General features: G+C 40.1%; 1 long non-coding RNA gene across 3 annotated transcripts in view; it reads left to right on the top strand.

The window, feature by feature from the left end:
- Positions 1-12,871, top strand: part of LOC146080139 (uncharacterized) — a 130,679-nt gene that overhangs the window by 69,598 nt on the left and 48,210 nt on the right. For 2 of the 3 annotated variants that reach the window (XR_014474830.1, XR_014474834.1), the window contains exon 2: positions 4,941-5,456. This is a non-coding gene — a long non-coding RNA (uncharacterized LOC146080139). The remainder of the gene's footprint in view (positions 1-4,940; positions 5,457-12,871) is intronic. The other variant, XR_014474837.1, reaches the window with a different exon arrangement.

Genomic DNA, 12,871 nt, shown 5'->3' with positions numbered 1-12,871 from the left:
ACTCAACTCTGTACAAGATTGGATATCCAACTATAGGAGCACGCTGGTAGGCTGCCTTTGGAGCATCACTCATTTAGCCAGATCCAATGATATATTGGTCTCTTCTATTAGACTAGAATGTAGACTTTGGAGACACATTGTAAACTCTACGGAAAGGGGCCAACGCCACCATAATGCGTCTGAACTGTCTCTTTTTTTCTTGTGGTGAGTGACATAAACAATGTCCCAGCTGTTTTTTGTTTAAATATGATGCATTTACTTAATTTTGGTTCATTATACACAGTTTTGTATTGTTTGTTTCTCGTGATTGTTTTAGTGCTTTGATAGTCGAATATGAATTCTACCGCAATTGTTGGGTCTTCACTTTACTGATATCTATACTTTCACATAGCTGAGACTTTAGTAATTACCACATTAATAAATAATAATAATCCAGCTGCTATTAATTTTTTTATGATTATTATTATTATTATTATTATTAATAATAATAATAATAATAATAATAATAATAAGAAGAAGAAGAAGAAGAAGAAGAATTTGGAAAATAAATGGATTTATTTTATTACCTGCATAAATATGCTCACAAGTGTAATTTATGACTATACTGTAAGTGTTTCTTAATTAGGGTGAACGCCTGTAGCACCTGATTTATTTGATTAAAAATCTCAGTTGTGTTGTTGAGAATTACGGTAGTACAGCCTGTTGAATGTCGCTTCCCTTCTTTTAAATTTTTTAGGCCGAAAAAATGGTAGAGCAAACACAATTTACAATAACAAAGTTGAATATTTGGATAATCCGCCTGAAGTTTACAAGGCTATGTAACCACATTCAGATGCCCACACTTACAAATGCTTTCAGGTTTTTTGTTTTTAACAATATCATTAATGGTCTCCAATTTACCATTAAATTGATTCAGATTTTTTTTTTTTTATAATTTGTCTTTCACTTGTATGTGTTTTCTTTGTTTCATATGGAAAATTGGCAAAAATAAATAAAAAATAATTAAAAAATCTCTAGGACACTCAGAGAGCAGATCAGTCACAATTTTTAAAAGTGTAGAAGTGAAAAAGGCGCAATTAAGTAATTACCGCTTCAGAAGAGTATGCATCAGCAATATCTCTATTTACCCTTTTCAATGAGACTATTTTATTTTTTAGCATTACATTTTTATGGCTCTATATATTAAGCACAAATTAGAATATTATGTTATGCTAATTGTACTTCAAATATTATTTATTTATATTTTTATTTTGAACCTTGTTATGTCATGAATGACTTTAATGAAAACTCTAAGGTTATGACAAACAAAAAGGGTGCTGGAAATAGAGTTGTAGAGATCTATTATTTGGGAAAAAATAGTAATACAAAAAAATTAGAATATACATTTGATTTTAGAGCATAATATTTTATATTTTTGCTAACAAAACTATTAATTCTTGGGAAACATTTATTTGGCTTTTTACTAGACCCTTGATGAGGATTGACAGATACAAATATTAGGAGAATTTCCTAAAACTGTTGCCTTTTTTTACAAGCCATAACTTTCCAGTTTAAGAACAATTTAGCATAAATGTCAGACAAAACACCGTACATACAGTACAGAAACCATACACAAATGCCTCGAAAATAATGGTGGTTGGCTAAAACTTTTTGTCTAATGCCTATTGCTGAAATTGCAGACAATTCGAATTATCATTTTTGAAAAGTTCTTTAATTTTTTTTTTTTCAATGGGAAAAAATTGCCACCAAACTTTTTGTGTTTAATTAATGAGTTATTTGGTAGCATACTTTTGAAATCATACGTATCGCTTGGTCTGTCACCGCCGATCTTGAGTGGACCGTCCGATCTTTGCTCAATAGCATAAATAAACAACAGCTAATTTATTACCAGTTATTTATGTATCGATCGTACTGTATAATACGCAACTCTTTCCACAAAATATTTAAGTCCCTGCCCCAGAGAATCTGACACATACTAACATGGAGAGAACATACAAACTCCACCAAGATAGTGCCTTGGTCATGAACCAAGCTCACCACCTCAGGGCTGCATGCTAGCAATGCGTACCACTGCCCAAACCATGTCGATACAATTTAAAATAAGCCTCAGAAGAATCTCATGCCATCTGCAGTATCTGTATTCATTTACTAGACTTTGTGGAAATATTAAGCTAAATTAAACCGTGTTGTAACAGATTTGTTGGAGATCTTAGAGATGTATCTGCTCAACATCACTGTGTCTCAGCAATGTTCCTATATCTCTATTATTACCCTCCTTCCCTGAAGCTGTTTCTCTTCCGGGAGATGATCAGATGAGATGACAATTCAACATGCCTTGATACATGTTTTCTAATTGAACCTTAGTGCACTTAAAGAGATTATACTCGTTAGGGTGCATCCTGCTTTAAACTGACTGAGGACACTGGAGTGCTGTGAGGGCCTTTTAAATCTCTGATCCGTTATGGCTGGTAAAGTTTAGACTTATGAGGGAACTTTGTCATAATGCTCCGACTCTCAAATAAGTATTTCTATTATAAGCATTTGTGTCCTGACTACAAGATGATCGTTGACTATAAAGAACATGGTCATGCCTGTCCGATAGCTTTGGCGCTTGTTCGGAAAGTTTGGGATAGGGAATCAGCTGCTGAAAGTAGCGCACAGGCCGATTGCGCGCTGTATAAGTTTAGAGGGGTTGAATGAAAGCGTTTAGAATGTTCTATCGTTCTGTACACTTGTGGCCTGTAAATAATATGGTTCCACCTTTTCCTAACTGCATGAATCTGCTCAGTTGATGACTTGGAAATAGTTATGTCGCGTCACAACTTTAGCCAATGTCACTAGATGACTGAACTGTTCCTAATATAGATCACTGCCGGACGACGGTGTTGGTGAATAATTAACCCGTTGAGTGCCAAGGGAATTTGTTCAACTAGGTGTGAAAACTGCCAAGCAAACATTTTGATTCATCTGTCTGTTCATATAGGAAATAGAATCTTTCATTACAAAACGGTTTTTATTTGAATTTATATAACAAATGAGAGCGACTCTGGCATTTTTAGGGTATCATTTTGCACATCTCTCACACTCAAAGATGATGAATGTGTTAGTGTGCCCACACACTAACATCGCATGTTTTCCGTATGTCCTTGCTGGCGCACAGGTGTATCCTGGAATGACTAATTTAAGAAATCTACAGGTGGCTATAATTATTGAATTTGAACTTCCGTGAGGAGACCTGGAAAACATGCACTGGTAGTGCATCCCGAGGACGGGGTTTGAGAAGCGCAGCTCTTGCCGTTATATACTGTATACGCGAGCGGCGTTCCAGACCTTCTAATATAATTATCTTACACGATGACAAGGATAAGACTGTAAACTTTTTTTTCTTTGTTGGTATTCATTAGATCTGTGCTACAGCTACTCTTCTATGTCAAATCATGGAAAGAGATAAAGCGGAAAGAGATTAAATGCCAACCAATGAACCCCTAACTGTCATTTTCCAAATATGCTTAAAACTGTCAGGAGTTGATTGGTTTGGTACGTTTCCTCTCTCTAATGTTTGAAAATCTCCCCCATAATGAGACACTAGTTATACTTTACCCTGTTATAAAGAGTTACTTTCATTAGTGCCGTCTTATAATAATCTCAGTGTATTATTGTATACATTGTGTACATTCCACAAATGGTACAATAGTGAATTATCATTGTTATCCCATCAAACACATTTAATTTATATACTAAAGAATTGACTTTACTTTCTGGCCTTTATGGCGTGAATGAAGAGATAAAATATGTATTATAATAGATTGTAAGCTTGCAGCAGGGCCCTTTTACCGCCAAGTCTGTCTGTTGTTACCCAGTTTGTTTTACCACTGTCTACAACTGTAAAGTGCAACAGAATCTGCTGCGCTATATAAGAAACTGTAACGCAATCTGCTGCGCTATATAAGACACTGTAATGCATCTGCTGCGCTATATAAGACACTGTAACACATCTGCTGCGCTATATGAGACACTGTAACAAAATCTGCTGTACTATATAAGACACTGTAACGGAATCTGCTGCGTTATATAAGACACTGTAACGGAATCTACTGCGCTATATAAGACACTGTAACGGAATCTGCTGCGCTATATAAGACACTGTAACGGAATCTGCTGCGCTATATAAGACACTGTAACGGAATCTGCTGCGCTATATAAGACACTGTAACGGAATCTGCTGCGCTATATAAGACACTGTAACGAAATCTGCTGCGCTATATAAGACATTGTAATGGAATCTGCTGCGCTATATAAGAAACTGCAAATAAATAAATAAATAATAATAATAAAAAATGCCATAAAAAAGTACATCACAGGGAACGTCAAGTCTACCTAGTCCTAATATGTCTAGGAACCTTTTAGAAAACTGTATACTAATAGCCTATGTTGGCGATGATATTACAGCTAAGAACATAATTAAAAGGAATGTTTTATTCCCATTGCAAGTAGATGGAAAATGACATATGTTATGTAATACATGTAGGGTGACCAACTCATCCCTTTAATCCGGGACACATATTAATTACACAGGTTCTGTGGCAGTTTAAAACCAGGTGAAATGGAGTCTTGAAGTGTGGCAGTTTAAAACCAGGTGAAAGCCAGCCACAGAACCTGTGTAATTAATATGTGTCCCGAATTAAAGGGATGAGTTGGTCACCCTAAATACAGGACGCATAAAATGTAAAATTATTCCGCAAATAGTCTACAAGTCATATTTCTACCTTGCTGCTAAATATTATATGCTACAAAGAAAACATGTATTTTCTCAGTTTCCTGTAAAAAGTTGATGGTTGTCGAATATTTATCCGGCCTCCCTTGTTCTGACTCTCTCTCTTTCCCTCTCTCTCTCCCTCTCTCTCTCTCACTTGCCCTCTATAACTACATCTGCTTACAAGCCAGTCTCCTCAGTTGACTTCCGGGATTTATCGGGAGAGGTCCTTCTGTGGGAACTCTTGTGACCGTAAATGTCTAACATTTACACCAAAAACTTTTACATGGATTAACAGATGAAGACATTACTTTATGACACCTTGGATTACAATTAATTTTAGTGTCTGTTTTTTGGCGTTTTTTTCACATGGTGGTAAAAATGCGGAACCCTGGCTACTGTATGTCCCAGTGTCCTTCGTGCAAGGAATGAGTCCGGGAAACCTTTACAGTACAAACAAAAATGTGACGTTTGTTTATCCTCTGGAATGCAAATGTAAAAGATATCGCTACAACCACAGCATGTTCCAATGGAAATACAATTTTTGGCCAAACAGGATATGCATTTTATTTCTAGGAGTCAATTTATTATCTTTACATGTATCAGTTGGGTACATTGAATTTACAAAACCTGGACACACAAATACAGTGTGCTTATCTGTTGCTTACTTCCTGTGGGTGAGCGTTCAATGGGGAAACTCACAGTAAGTTGAATTTCATGCATGATTAATTTAGTACAACTTCTTATTCCAGCATAACTTCCAAGTGTTCAGCAGAATAAAAAATTGCGCTACAGTAGTTATGCCATACTTTAATAAAAAATAAAAAAAAGTTTAACCCCACGCGCATTCCTAAAATGGCCGCATTCAAAATGACAAAAGTGATCATAAAACTGTGAGGGATTAAAACCGCAAAAATCTTTAAATTTAATTCCATTTTTTTTTTTTTTTTTACAATTATGGAGTTTTTTTTCCATCAAGTTTCAATGTCTAAACCCAAATTTTTTAAAAGTTGCCGAATTGACTATGGAACAGTCAATATAAGGCGAATGGCAACACAAACTAACGCAGTTTATGTAACTCTGTTCCTATATGCCTTAATGGTATTTTATAGCGCTTAGTTTTCATACTGTTCTTAATTCAGTTTCAACAGCTACCCAAAACAAAAAAATATAAATTGAGGAATTGGTAGACAAGGAACTGTTAAAATACAGAAATATGTTTTTGTTTAATTTTATCTTTGTTCTTTATTATTATTAATAATTATTATTTATTTTGCAATTAGTAAGAGATATCCAAAATAGATATAAATCTTAAAAAAAAAAACAAGACCTCTGTAAATTAAATAGAGGAAGATGAACAGGGTGTCATCAAAATAAAGCTAGAATAATTTGGGTCACCAGAAAATCGGTAGCAGAATAAAGTGTAAACCGGGTGTGGAAAACGTAAAATGCTGCGAACTAGTGATGTAGGCGTAAGGATAGATAAGTGACACTGGGTGTATTCCTATGAATAAAAGCTGCATTTTTTGTTGCATTTATAGCACTATTTAGACTAGGAATAAACAATAACATCCTATCCGGCCTTCACCCAGCGAGAAAACCTTCACCCGGCGAGTAATTTATCTCTATTCACTTTATCTCTCTCCAGATGCCATTTTAGTGTAATTGAAATGTAGGAAAATGGTTGATAGATGGACTTATTTTAATGTTTGCATGAAGAGTTAGCCGGAGGTATATTGTACTCCTTTATTAGATGCGGTTACGTTCTATGGTTCATGCATTGTTATAGATGATATGTTTATGCCATTTGTCAAAAGTTATTGACTACTACCATTATTTGTAGTGATTTTTTAAAATTAATATCAAGTGTTTTGAGAAAAAGCCTTAACATCAGCTTTACTGTATGTTTCATTCGCTAATGGGTGGTTGTTTCAGTAATATGTTATACTGTATAACATCTAATAGGTGGTGAATGGTGACCACTTTCCTATCTCCAGTGTCAAGTCAGCACTGGAGATAGGAAAGTGGTCACCATTCATCTCTCTGATGATCACCAGTTTGTGGTCTAGGTTGGAAGGTTGGAAACAAAACGGCCTACAAAGCGGATAGAAAGCATAGCGCTAAAACAAAAGATAATGGATAAATATAAAGTTAGTACAGTTGGATGTATAACAAGGTCAGATTGGGAAGTGTGGAGCCTTGGTCAAAAGGTAGGAAGCTTCAAAAGATAATGAAGCTTCAAAAGATAACGATAATAGTAATAATAATAATAATAGTAATAATAATCAAAAATAAATGTAAATGGAATAATCTAAGATAAACAAGGCCAAAATATCACTGACATACCAGAAATATCAGAAGTTAAAGAACATAGAAGCAACCTATTGGTTGAATACAAAAATAAATAAATAATATTAATATCAATGCAACTTATTATACATTGCGGAACCTACACATAGACAATGTATAAATAAAACTACAGCTTGTCCTTTTCCATCCATCTAGAAGCGTTATTAAGTTACAGCAGGTGCACAGTAGTTAGAATTCTAAAAAACAATTTAGGCGCTTCTGCAGGAACTAATTAATATACTGATCAGCACAAATTTTATTGTCAATGACATTAAAGTGATTTTCGGGTAACGTGATGATTCTTTGGTTTTGCTGGCTTAGCTCTTATTGTTTGCACAAGCCAATGAAAGCAATAACAAAACAACAATAGACAACCCAAACTACTCAACGCAACGATCGCTGATTGCCTTCCCCGACAGCATTTAACAGGGGATCTCGGCAGAACAAACCCGACTTCAGTGACTTCTCACTAGCACCTTGACAAAGGGGTTCTCTGCACCTAAATACAGTACGTTTCACACCGACTCCTGAGAGCCATCCTTATTCCAGCCTATATCTACCAAACTGTGGAGGGGCACCGGTGCAGCTGACCGACAGGAGGAGTGCCGTGCCGCAAACTCTCTCTCTCTCTCTTTATAGATATATATATGTGAGAGAAAGACCTTTGTTTGCGCTGTTGTCAGCAGCTACTCTATAAGACCTCCCTGTTAGTGGAGGACAACATCAATGGATATGTGCACAAGAAATGGATATAGAGAGCACTATGGCCCTTATTCTGATCGGTGCGGCCCGATCAGAATATGCGGCCGCAACCGTGCAGGCGAATCCCCGCCTTCCATACGGATCGCCACCTGCCGTCCGTACGCGGATATGTGGCGATCCGCATGAAATTGGACGGGGATACGCCTCCTCCGTCTTGGGAGCTGCCCCTGCATTCGATGGTCGTCGAACATCGAATGCAGGGCCGCACGCTCCACCAGGTCCCGCAACACAAGACCACACGGACACTTGTCCGTGTGAAATCATGTATGGGGGCGGGCAGCTGACATCCGGCGATGTCAGATGCCCGCCCCGTACCCACGCGTCACGGCCTCATTACCATGCATACGCCCCGCGTTTGCATGGGAACGCCCATGAAACGGGGGGCGTATGCATAGGGTAATGAGGCTAAGTAGCCCCTCACGCCCCTCTACGCCCCCTGTGCGGCGTATAAAGAATCCATGCGGCGAAATCGCCTGCACGTGCGCAGATTGACCTCTGCACATGCGCAGACGATAAACATCGGCGGGCCGTACGCAAGCGGGAATATCCGCACCGATCAGAATAAGGGCCTATATGAGAACCTCCACCTTAGTGTGATATTCAACAGTGGGTACAGATTCTTACAATTTGTAAAATAATTTTATTTAAAACATGGATGACATAATCGATGTCAGACACTATTAACAGTACTAATGATACGTTGGTAATACAGAGATTTCCGGTGAGTCGAGACCCAACGCGTTTCGTCGATGAACGACTTCCTCAGGCGTAATAGACTCTGAGCTTTGGAAGGTATGCATAGAGTTTTTAAAAAAACTTCTTATGACGCTATGACGACATCCTTCGATGTCAGAGGGTCTGTCATACAGATAAAAATGGATTCGCTGTCCAAGAATAGATAAAAACCTGTATGTGTTTGTCCCTTATCTTTGTGCTGAATGACTGAATTACAAAAACAAAACAAAACACCAAGCCCAAAACAAGCTACTAAACATATTATAAGCCCAAAAACAAGAAACCCTCAAAACAAATAAGCAACTCACAAAAATAACAAGCCCAAATCCGCTTGTTATAAGCTGACTGGGCAACTATGCACGGTAGCCGCATGTATATATATTCGGGCTAGTGGCCCTTTATCATGTCTTGATAAAGGGCCACTAGCCGAAACGTTGACTCACATCACTTGTGTCTGCTTTTCCATTATTACTTGTATCTGCCGCTGTGCAGTTCTAAAAATTCTTGTGAGTGCCTTCTGCTCTATTCTATATATATCGTCCATTGGGATTGAGTGGCACCGAAGTTTATGTACAGTATACCATTTGGATGAGTGCCAGGACCCAATCTCCATATATATATATATATATATATATATATATATATATGGTGTAGGGGGGGCGGCGGCACTCGCACAACAAAAAGAAAAACACGGAGGCGTGGATATACCAACGTTTCGTGGCTGTGTTGCCACTTTATCAAGGTGCCTAAGAATCTTAGGCACCTTGATAAAGTGGCAACACAGCCACGAAACGTTGGTATATCCACGCCTCCGTGTTTTTCTTTTTGTTGTGCGAGTGCCGCCGCCCCCCCTACACCCTGTGTTTACTGGACCCCCCAGGTGGTCATACAGTTGGAGGGCACCGCCAAAGGGAATTTAACCCCTTTCCCCTGTTGGGACATTCAGCCTTAAGGAGTGCCGCACCCCCATTTATATATATATATATATATATATATATATATATATATATATATACTTGTGAATAATGAAGCGTCACTCCAGGTACTTAAAGGATGTAAAAATGTACTGTATGTCAACAGTGTTTCGGGCCAGGGCCCGTCATCAGGTCATCCATTCTCCTGATGACGGTCCCCGGCCCGACACACTGTTGACATACAGTACATTTTTACATCCTTTAAGTACCTGGAGTGACGCTTCATTATTCACAAGTATCTACCTACCAGAGTGACCATCTGTGTAAGCTGGGCACCCAGGCCAAGGTAATTACAGCGGAGCTGGTGGCGGTGTGAAAGTGCCCGACCTTAAAATGTAGACATGGCTTAGGTTGACATGGCCAAAAGGTCGACACCAGCAATAGCTCGACAAGGGAAAAGGTTGACATGAAAAAGATCGTCATCAGTTTTTCACGTTTGTTTTCAAAACAGGTGTTTTTTCATTCTTAACTATACCCGTGGACATAGCGGTAGATATAATATCGTCCCCAAAAGGGGATGCAGTGCGCTTATACGGTGTTCATGTTGAAGTGAGTTGACATAGACATAGAAATGTGAAAAACTCACGTCGACCTTTTTTCTGTTGACCTTTCGACCCTGTCGACCTATGCCTTGTTGAGTGTCGACCTTTTCAAGCAGTCAGCCTATGGCCTGTCAACCGATTGGTGTTGACCTATTGAATGTTGATCTAAGTTGGCTTGACCCTATGAGCTATAATAACATTATACTATTTACTAAAGGTTCTTTTCGGTAAATTTCAGATTTATTGAATTTAATGGAAACCAATCAGGTGCCACGGAGCAGTACGTACCGTACACGTAAAACTAAGTACAGTGTCTTCAGCATTTGTGTCTATGGTGCTTCTCCAACTTTCCAATGCATTTTTTTCTATAAACCATACCTTAATATTGGTAATTTTCAGTAGCAGAGCAATTCATGAAACTAATAACATAGGTGAGATCACCATGGCCGCTGAGAGGAGGAGGGATACTAATTACCCGGGCCCCGGCTTGATGGAAGGGTCTGGCGGGGGCCCTGGTCATTCCCCCTCCTGGGCAGGATATGATACGCTCATGTTATCCGCACAGCACACTCTGTAGTGTGCTGTGCTGCAGAAACTATAGAGCAGGGGGGATTGTGATCCCTCTAATCCCACTTGCCCCTGGATTTCCCCTGGTTGAGAGGTTTGCTGTCCCCCTGCTTGGCAGCTGTAAAACAAAATAAAACATTTTTTTGTCACTATTTTTCTCTAAGGGGGCGTGGTCATGCCTTCTGTGATTAGGCCACACCCCCAAAATGTTACCGGGGCCCGGCAGACCTCTCGGCAGCACTGGAGTACCTATATATCTCTACACAAGCTACATTTACAGTGCATGGCAGATTGTGCAGCAGAAGGATCTTTTCAGATCCCTTTGGGAACATTGGGGGTTATTCAGACCTGATTGCACAGCTCTTACTTTGAAGAGCCCTGCAATCAGGTATACGCCACTCAGCCAGACTTTGCAGGACTGCAATTAGCTGCAAATCCATTCGCAGTCACTCACAATTGAATGGTTTTCTAGTGCGCAGTCTGTGCGTAGCTCAAGACTTACTCGGCCAGTGCGATAGAAACAGACTGATTCAGACTGAAAAGGCACCCAAACTTCTGAGTCCCCCCAAGCCACATCGAACATCCCCATGCCTGCCACCTGCTCCCTGCAACTAATGGCGGCGGGGGCAGCGGTATGTGAGCTCCGGTGCAGGATCGCCGGAGTGGAGTTGAGGGGGAGCGAAGGGAGGGGAGGGAGAGGAGGTGGTGGGGGTGGTGGTGGTGGGGGGGCAGACAGGTGATGCGGTAGTGGTGCAAAGCTGGAGGCACCACTGGCGCACACCTTCAATATGGTGGAAATATTCCGGGACAGCCGGCTGCGGCAGTGCAGCTGAGCCTGGAAAATTTTCAGGCATACCACTCAAGTGGTTAATTAACTTGCATATGGCCAGTAATCAAAAAAAGAAGCAGGATTTTATCGCAGGACGGCCTCCGTACTATGGGCGGTATGCATGCGTAGTATAAAGTTTATCGCCCGGCCTGCAAATTCGCAGCTCTGTTATCAGGTGCGGTAAGGAGAGGGCTTCTTTAATATAGCTATATTTTAAATTAGGGGCTCCACAGGAAGAGCAGTTTTTCGGAAGAGGTACTAAAGTTAATGAGACATGATGAATGCCTCCAAAGATCTCGTTGAACTTGCAGCGAGTTCACAACTTAATTAACACTGATAATTGTTTTATTATAATGAACAGACCCCTAAGCATTAAAATCGGTCAAATTTAGTCAATAAGAATACCGTTCTAAGTATGAAGAAAACTCAGATTATTGAATGTTTAGAACATTTTTGTTTTGGATGAATATTTCTATAAATATGATATAACCATGTATTGTTTTCAACTATCAGGCAATGAGCGTTATTTAATGCTGCTGGCGAGGCGGTTTGTACATGGAGGATTCCTCACTGGAAAAAAAACCATCCTCGCCGTATTCCATGCAAGGGCCGAATCTTCGCCAGGTGAGGCCGGTGAAGATCCCCTAAAACGGCGAGGTTTGCCGCAAGTGCTGCATCTTGTGGTGAGCCTCGCCATTTTAATGGACACACTCGCCATTTCCCCCTTGCTTCAAGGAACAGAAGAGGAGGCAAACGGCGAGTGAACCAGATTTGTTGAATACCCGGACTGCGAGCTATCAGGACTTCTATGTGCCGATATCTCGCCATCAGGGCAACGGTTACCGATCAATATAGCAAGACCACAAACATTGGATTTCTACATAATCCATTGGGTATGTGCTGGGGTGTATGGGTCATTGGGCTGACCCATATTAGGTCAATATGCATTGGGTCGACCACAGAAGGTCCACATGGCTAAGGTCGACACCTGAAATAGGTCAACATGGCTAAGGTTGACATGGTTAGAAGGCCGTCACAAGCATTAGGGGGGAAAATAACTCACCATCGAATGATTTTCCCCCGCTCGTAAGTGCCTAGTAAGTCTAGACTCACTCGGTGTTGTGAAGGCCATGGGAAGAAGGAGGCCACTGATGACATCAGCAGTCCTCCCTCCCAACTTCCAGGGAATGCCTGCACTTTCTCGGGCACCCTGCGAACAGCCAGCTTTCGGATGGATGGCTCGCGCATGTGCACTGCGTACCGTGCGCACGAGCAGTGGTTCAATAATTGCTCGGGCTGCCAATTCACAGCCCGGTGAATGACTCTGAATCAGGCCCATTGTTCCACAAACCGTAATGCC

Source organism: Crinia signifera, chromosome 1 (assembly GCF_055691185.1).
Source record: "Crinia signifera chromosome 1, ASM5569118v1, whole genome shotgun sequence".
Taxonomy (NCBI): Eukaryota; Metazoa; Chordata; class Amphibia; order Anura; family Myobatrachidae; genus Crinia; species Crinia signifera.
This window is presented reverse-complemented; position numbering and strand designations above follow the sequence as displayed.